The sequence below is a fragment of the Chrysochloris asiatica genome, unplaced genomic scaffold (assembly GCF_000296735.1).
Source record: "Chrysochloris asiatica unplaced genomic scaffold, ChrAsi1.0 scaffold00115, whole genome shotgun sequence".
In the NCBI taxonomy this organism is placed as follows: domain Eukaryota; kingdom Metazoa; phylum Chordata; class Mammalia; order Afrosoricida; family Chrysochloridae; genus Chrysochloris; species Chrysochloris asiatica.
In genome coordinates this window covers 2,296,475-2,302,903 of record NW_006408633.1, presented here as the reverse complement: position 1 = coordinate 2,302,903, position 6,429 = coordinate 2,296,475, and the positions used below count along the sequence as shown (strand labels likewise).

Here is a 6,429-nt window from a genome sequence, read left to right as displayed (position 1 = left end):
ACTGAAACTTTAAATACATCTTATATAATCTTGTTTGTACAAAAATACAAGTTACATGTAAACATAAAGCAATCATGATAATTTTATGCAAATCTGTTTTATGTGATCTTCAGTTACACTATTAAAAGTTTCTCAGTTCTGTTATTTGTGAAAAGATCAATACCAGATTGAATTACTATCTATTGGCAAAGAGTCCTAAAAAGCTTACTTTATCATTAGTTGTTTACATGGTTAATTACATTTTCTAATTCGAGATCACCTAAACACTGAAGAAAAAAAAAAAAATGAAAGGGTATTATGTCCATAAACCAACAAATAATTTGGCTGTAATGTATCATAAAACACAAACTCCAGACATCTGTACAATACACATTATGTATTATATATACACATACAAAGGCATGCATGTATGCACATATACACATGCACACAACCATATACACGCACAGCTATAAAACAAAGCCTAATGAGGTGCTGCTCCCAGTTCAATATTCAGGTTTGCATTTTTTTTTTTTTTACTTTATCAAATGAATAGCTTTTTGTCACTTTTCCATTCCTGAAGACAGCGTGAAGAAGATCATGATATTCCTCAAGATCTCCTTTTCCTTCTTCAAGTATGGTGTCCTATGTAAAGATAATCGATCTTCTTTGGACCTTTTGTTGGGATGAGCAACTGGATCCTTGAATACATTAATCCCAAGACTGTTGGTCACCACATAACTACATTTGAAGGAACAATTTAAAAGATCTTGTTAACTTCTGTAGCAAAGCGCCTCCAGAATCAAAATAAACGTTTCCAATACTCCATTTTTTGTTTTTGTTTCATGCCTTCTACTATCTCTTGTAAAGTATTAAGATCTACTCCACCCCCTTGAATAACTCTGAGGTAAGGAGGCAGCAATTTGTAGCCCTTTGAGGTCTTTGTAATAGGAAACTTCTCAGTGGTGCCTCTGAACTTCTTGATACTATTAAATGTCTTAGATCTTCACCCCATATTTTCTCACATGTGTTATAAATGTCATTGCTGTCACTGACCACAGATACAAGCACTGATGAAAACACGTCATTTTCATGGTCTTTTCCCTAAGCTGTTATGGTACTGTGTTCTGCTGCTGAAATAAAATAGTCTGGAACAGGATCTTTTGTTCCATAGTATTTTTTAATTAATGCAATTCCTGCTACTCTGTCTGTCCTTTTGAAGTTCACCAAATGAGCAGAGGCACCTAAGCCAGCAGTCTCCTGGGAAGAGCCTCCTCGGTAGCCAAAATCTTGTAATTTGTATTCCAGACCATCTAAGGTGCCAGAAGTTTCTAACAAGTATTTGGCCAATGTTTTCTTCTACTCCCTTGAATTTGTGGCCACTGTGATTGGATACCAAGACTGAACAAGAATAGTCTCAATCCAATTTGTAAACCAGTAACATTCTGGGTCTCTGATTTCTACTGTGAAGAGAACGTTTCCTCTGGGAATGACAGAAGGAACAGCTTTGCCTTCTATTGGAAGATGCCCATCATATTTCTCAAGAATGTAGTCCCACCCCTTTTCATTGAAGACATCATCGTGGAAATGCTCTTTGCAAACTCTTTGGCTTCCTGAATTTTCTCTTTGGTCACTACTTTACCTTTCAAATACTTATTAAGAATGTACTGTAACCCATAAAATACTGTTTCCTCGTTTTTCACCTTCCTTACTTTGGAGTTTTCTGTCTTATTTTCACGGCATTGGAAGTAGGAATAAACTTTACTTGTGTTGGGTGGGTAGCGTTTATAGTGAGTAAACTTGTAGGAGTCTGGCCAAAAGGATGTTGAACTCAGCTTCTGCCGCAGCATTCATCACGGGCCGGAGTGTGGGGGCTATGCACCACGGGCACCACAGGCACCACGGGCACCACGGGCACCCCGGGCACCCCGGGCTCCACGGCGCGGCTTTGAGGAAGGAGAAAAATGGGTTTCTCGATGCTCTAGTTGCTTAAATCACCGCTTGGTGGTGGTGGTGGTGATCGGGGAGCTCACTGTGTTTTGTATAGCGTCACTATAAGTTGAAACCAACTCAAGGGTGCCTAACAAAATAAACAACCTATTGTCAACTCCATTTAACAAACAAGGACAATTTTTGAGAGAAATTAGTATAGCTGGAGATAGCGGTTGATAATCAGCAGTTTGAAACTAGCAGCCATTCTATGGTAGAAAATGTGTCTTTCTGATCCCGTAAAAGGTTTACAGCCTCGGAAACCCTCTACAGGTTTACATTGAGTCAGAACCGACTCCACGGCACACCACCACCACTAAGAACTAAGACTGTCTGCTTTCAGATCCCATCATCATTTACAACATCATTAATTATTTTAGAAAAATTTCATGAAGTAAGCAGGTTTATGTTCCTTCGCCTCCTCAGACCTTTCTCACATCCTGTTTTGCTATTCTGAAGTCTTTCTGCCTTGATAACTCATACTTATTCTTTAGGTTTCTGTGTCACTGACCTATTTACACTCATCTTTTCACTAGGTGAAGTTTACTTCACTTGTAATTTCTTGATTAATATCTGTCTTTCTTACCACGTGGTAAACTCTTATAGGTCAAAAGAAGTCTCTGGTTTGTTTACTAATATATACCCAACACAAAGTACAGTTCCTGGTGGTGGTCCATATATCTCTACTGATACACTAATGAATAGGAACATATTTGCTGCTATAAGTCGCTGGAGAAGGATGTCATGCTGAGTAAGGTGGAGGGTCAGAGAAAAAGAGGAAGACCCCCAATGAGATGGATCGGCCAGGTGGCATCATTGATGGACTCAAGTGTGGCAGCTGTAGTGAGGTTGGCCCAGGATCGGACATTGCTTCGTTCTGCTGTGCACGGGGTCACTATGAGTCGGTTTGGACTCTATGGCACCTGACAAATCACTCTTGCACAGGGTCTGAAAGATATAGAAGCAAACCTTCAAGTCTTATACTCAGTGAATCCCAATAACAATTCAGAAATCACAGGGTTTATAAAGCTACCTCTCCCCCCTTCTCTCAAATATTCTGAAATTTTATGCAAGAGATAATAGCATAGTGCCTGTTTTAGAGGCCATTAAGACTTCGTGAACTGCTATACAAACACGTACACACATACATAAAGCATAATACCCTTTTCTACTTAGCTATAAAAATGGATGTATCTGATTAAAATAAGAATTAGTGCTCCAAAAGGCACTAGGTTAGAATAATATTTTCAATTTTAATTGGAATTCTTATTGTTTGCAGCATATGTTCTTATAAACATTGAACCTATGCTTTGTATCTCCCATTTTATGACCATAGTTAACTTGTAAGATTCTTGTTAAGTGCCAACAAGTCACTTCTAACTCGTAGCAACCCTGTATAGGGTTTCCGTGGAACAGCTGGTGAGTTTGAACCACCAATGTTAACATCCAGTGTGTTAGCCTATAGAGCCACACGAGGATTCCCTTGTTAGATTAGACCTATTTAAAATTCACCTTAATAAGGTAGCAATGTAAATATGATTCACAAATAATATATAAAATGTTTTTCATTGAAGCATATCAAATAATTTGTCACATTAGGGTGATTAACCATAGGAAAATATATTAACACTGGATCCCTATTACTAGTCAAATTCATAGTCTTTAGCTGTGCAAATTTCAGTCCGATAACTTCTAGTCAAATGATTCTCAAACCTGAGCATCAGAATTGTTGGGGCAAGTTTTGTGAGATAATAGAAAGTATAAGTCTTCATTTATTGTTTGTACCACTCAGGGACCCCAAGCTTGAAATCAGCATTATTTATTTTTGTTTGTTTTAAGTGTTGTTGTTTTTTTAGTGATTTAGAGTGCCTGTGTAGAGCAAACAGTGAGTACATTTGACTGCTAACTAAAAGGTGGGTGGTTGGAGTCTAACCAATTGTAACTAGGAAGAAAGTCCTGGCAATATACTTCTAAAACAACAGTCATTGAAACATTATGGATCAAAGTTTCTCTGACACACACGAGGCCGCCATGAGTTGGAATTGACTCTATAGCAAATGAATTTCTAGTGATTTAAATTTTTGCAATGTCTGGGAACCACTAAACTCTTCAGTATAAGATGATAAATTAGATTTTCCCTCATCCATAAATCATATCTTAATGACACATTAATAAATTGGATTAATTATTTCAGACAGCTGTCATTTTTTTTTTCCAACCAGAATATAAGGAAAGTGAGCCAACAATTCATTCATTCTGTATAGAAATACATTTCAGTGTGCAGATCTAGGCAGTAATCTTAGGACTATAATGAATATAATGGCACTTGGATACAAGCCTTTTATGGACTGAATTATGCACTAGACAGTATACTTCAAGTATAGTAGGAGGTCATACAAAACCCAATTTGCCATGTATGAGGAAAATATATGTTCTCAACATGTGCTTTTCTATTAAAAGCTGAAAATACATGACTACAGAATTGAGCTGAAAGTGTATATTCAGAGTATATAATTTTCAAATCTTAATTTTGCTATTTCTTAGCCTAAATCTCAAATTACTTTCAAAAGCCTCCATTACTCTTGTTTGCCATAATGCTTCATTTAACATACTAAGTTTAGGAGAAATGTGTAGAACTTTACTAAGAGCCATAATACAGGAATGCCGCCACTACTTTAGCCTAACACCACAGAATTGATGCACAAAGACATGGAACTGGGGTGGGACAGAGCTTTTATTTCTTAAGCATTCTCTTTCTTTTTTTCTTTGAAATGATATATTTATCTATGAAACCATTTTCTAGGTTCAAAAGGTATTTGTGTAAACTAGATGCTCAACAAATGTTTTTCTACAGAAGTCTTTTTAAAATGTCTGATGGAAGTGTTAACAATGACTTAAAAAGCAGCCTACATAGTATTTGCCATAGCAATGTGATGTTATAGTCCTAGTCAACTGGATTAGGTAATATGTACATGATCTATATTTGGTTTGAGGTAGGTATCCTCAGTTGAACACAAATCAAGAAATCTGATTGCCAGTTTGCATGTCAAATTGCATTAATTTTAAATCATCTTCATATCTCAGATTTCTCTTCTAAAATATCTAGGATTGAAAAATTTAACTAGTTTGAAAGTTGGGGAAGTTGAGCTGGCAGCTCTGTTCCTTAAGATTTTCAAGTTGTGTACTGCATAGTCATAGGACTGATTCATGGTGACCTTGGAAAGGGGAGAAAATAGAAACTTTCCTCTTTCTGATTATATTCCAATTCATATTTTAGTTGTGAAAAACAACAAAACAGTTTATCTCTTAGCAACAATTTGTTTAGCCACATACTGACAGGTAAAATAATATGCATCACAGAAGTTTTAATCATTACTGCAAATAGTTTTCTTTATGGTTTTAACAGTTGAGCTTTCATCAATAATTCATAATGAAAATTGTGTCATGAAGAAATCTATTATTTCATTAAAGAACATATTTGATCTGCATGTGCTGAGACACTAAAGTGCTTCACTGAGATAGGCACATAGCCAAGTGTGTCTCATGTCTCATCCAATCTTTGGGAATCTACTCGTTGTCATCCATGAAATAAGTGATTTGAGTACCCAAACACTTTATTTTTCAGGAAGCAGTAGCTAAAGATTCAAACTGTGTACAAGTTGAAGAGGTTGAAATGGATATATAGGAAGAATATACTTCCACTTGGAAAAATAGTTTGAGAGATAGCTGGAGTCTGTAGTCACATTTCCATATTTGTGAAGGTATCAAGATTTATCATCTCTTGAATGTCAAGATTTATCTCTCAAATGTCAAGACTTATCTCTCGAATGTCAAGACTTATCTCTCGAATGTCAAGTGTCTAAGGTAGGTAGTTTCTACTTTGGTAGGATGAAATTTATTATTGCTTTTTATGAAAGCTGTCATTGAACTTTGTAGCACTTCCAATTCAGTCTTAGAGAGGAGGAGGTAATCTAACCCTCATTATCCCCCCCTTTTTTTGCATTATATTAAGTCACCAATAGAAAAGTAAATTTTAATAATATGCTTCATAGGGTTGAAATCCTCAGGCAACTTTCTTCTTCTAGTGATTAAAAACTTAGTTACAAAAAAGTTTTATTCTAAGTCATGATGTTTCATACATATACACACACACACTTCTAATTTTTACAGAATTTCTGGTTTTCATGTAAGTTTGAAGGATAAAAGACTGTATATTGAAATATGCATTTATGTTGTTTTCGCTGGAAGGAATAAAGATAAAAAATTTATGTCCACATTCAAATCACAAAAAGTAAAAAGCAAAGATGTGGATATGATGACGGATGATCCGTAGGAGTGAGTTATAATGGTGCCGTTTCAGAAATGAGGACTGAAGTTGCATTCTAGATAAGGGAGAGGAATGGCATTTATAAATGACAGTTAAGTGCCATCAGTATTAACCGAGGGACCTGATAGGGAAGC

General features: G+C 36.1%; 1 pseudogene; it reads right to left on the bottom strand.

Annotated features, from left to right (window-relative positions):
- Positions 1-463: 463 nt before the first annotated feature.
- LOC102818152 lies at positions 464-1,833 on the bottom strand (annotated as a pseudogene).
- Between the last annotated feature and the right edge of the window lie 4,596 nt (positions 1,834-6,429).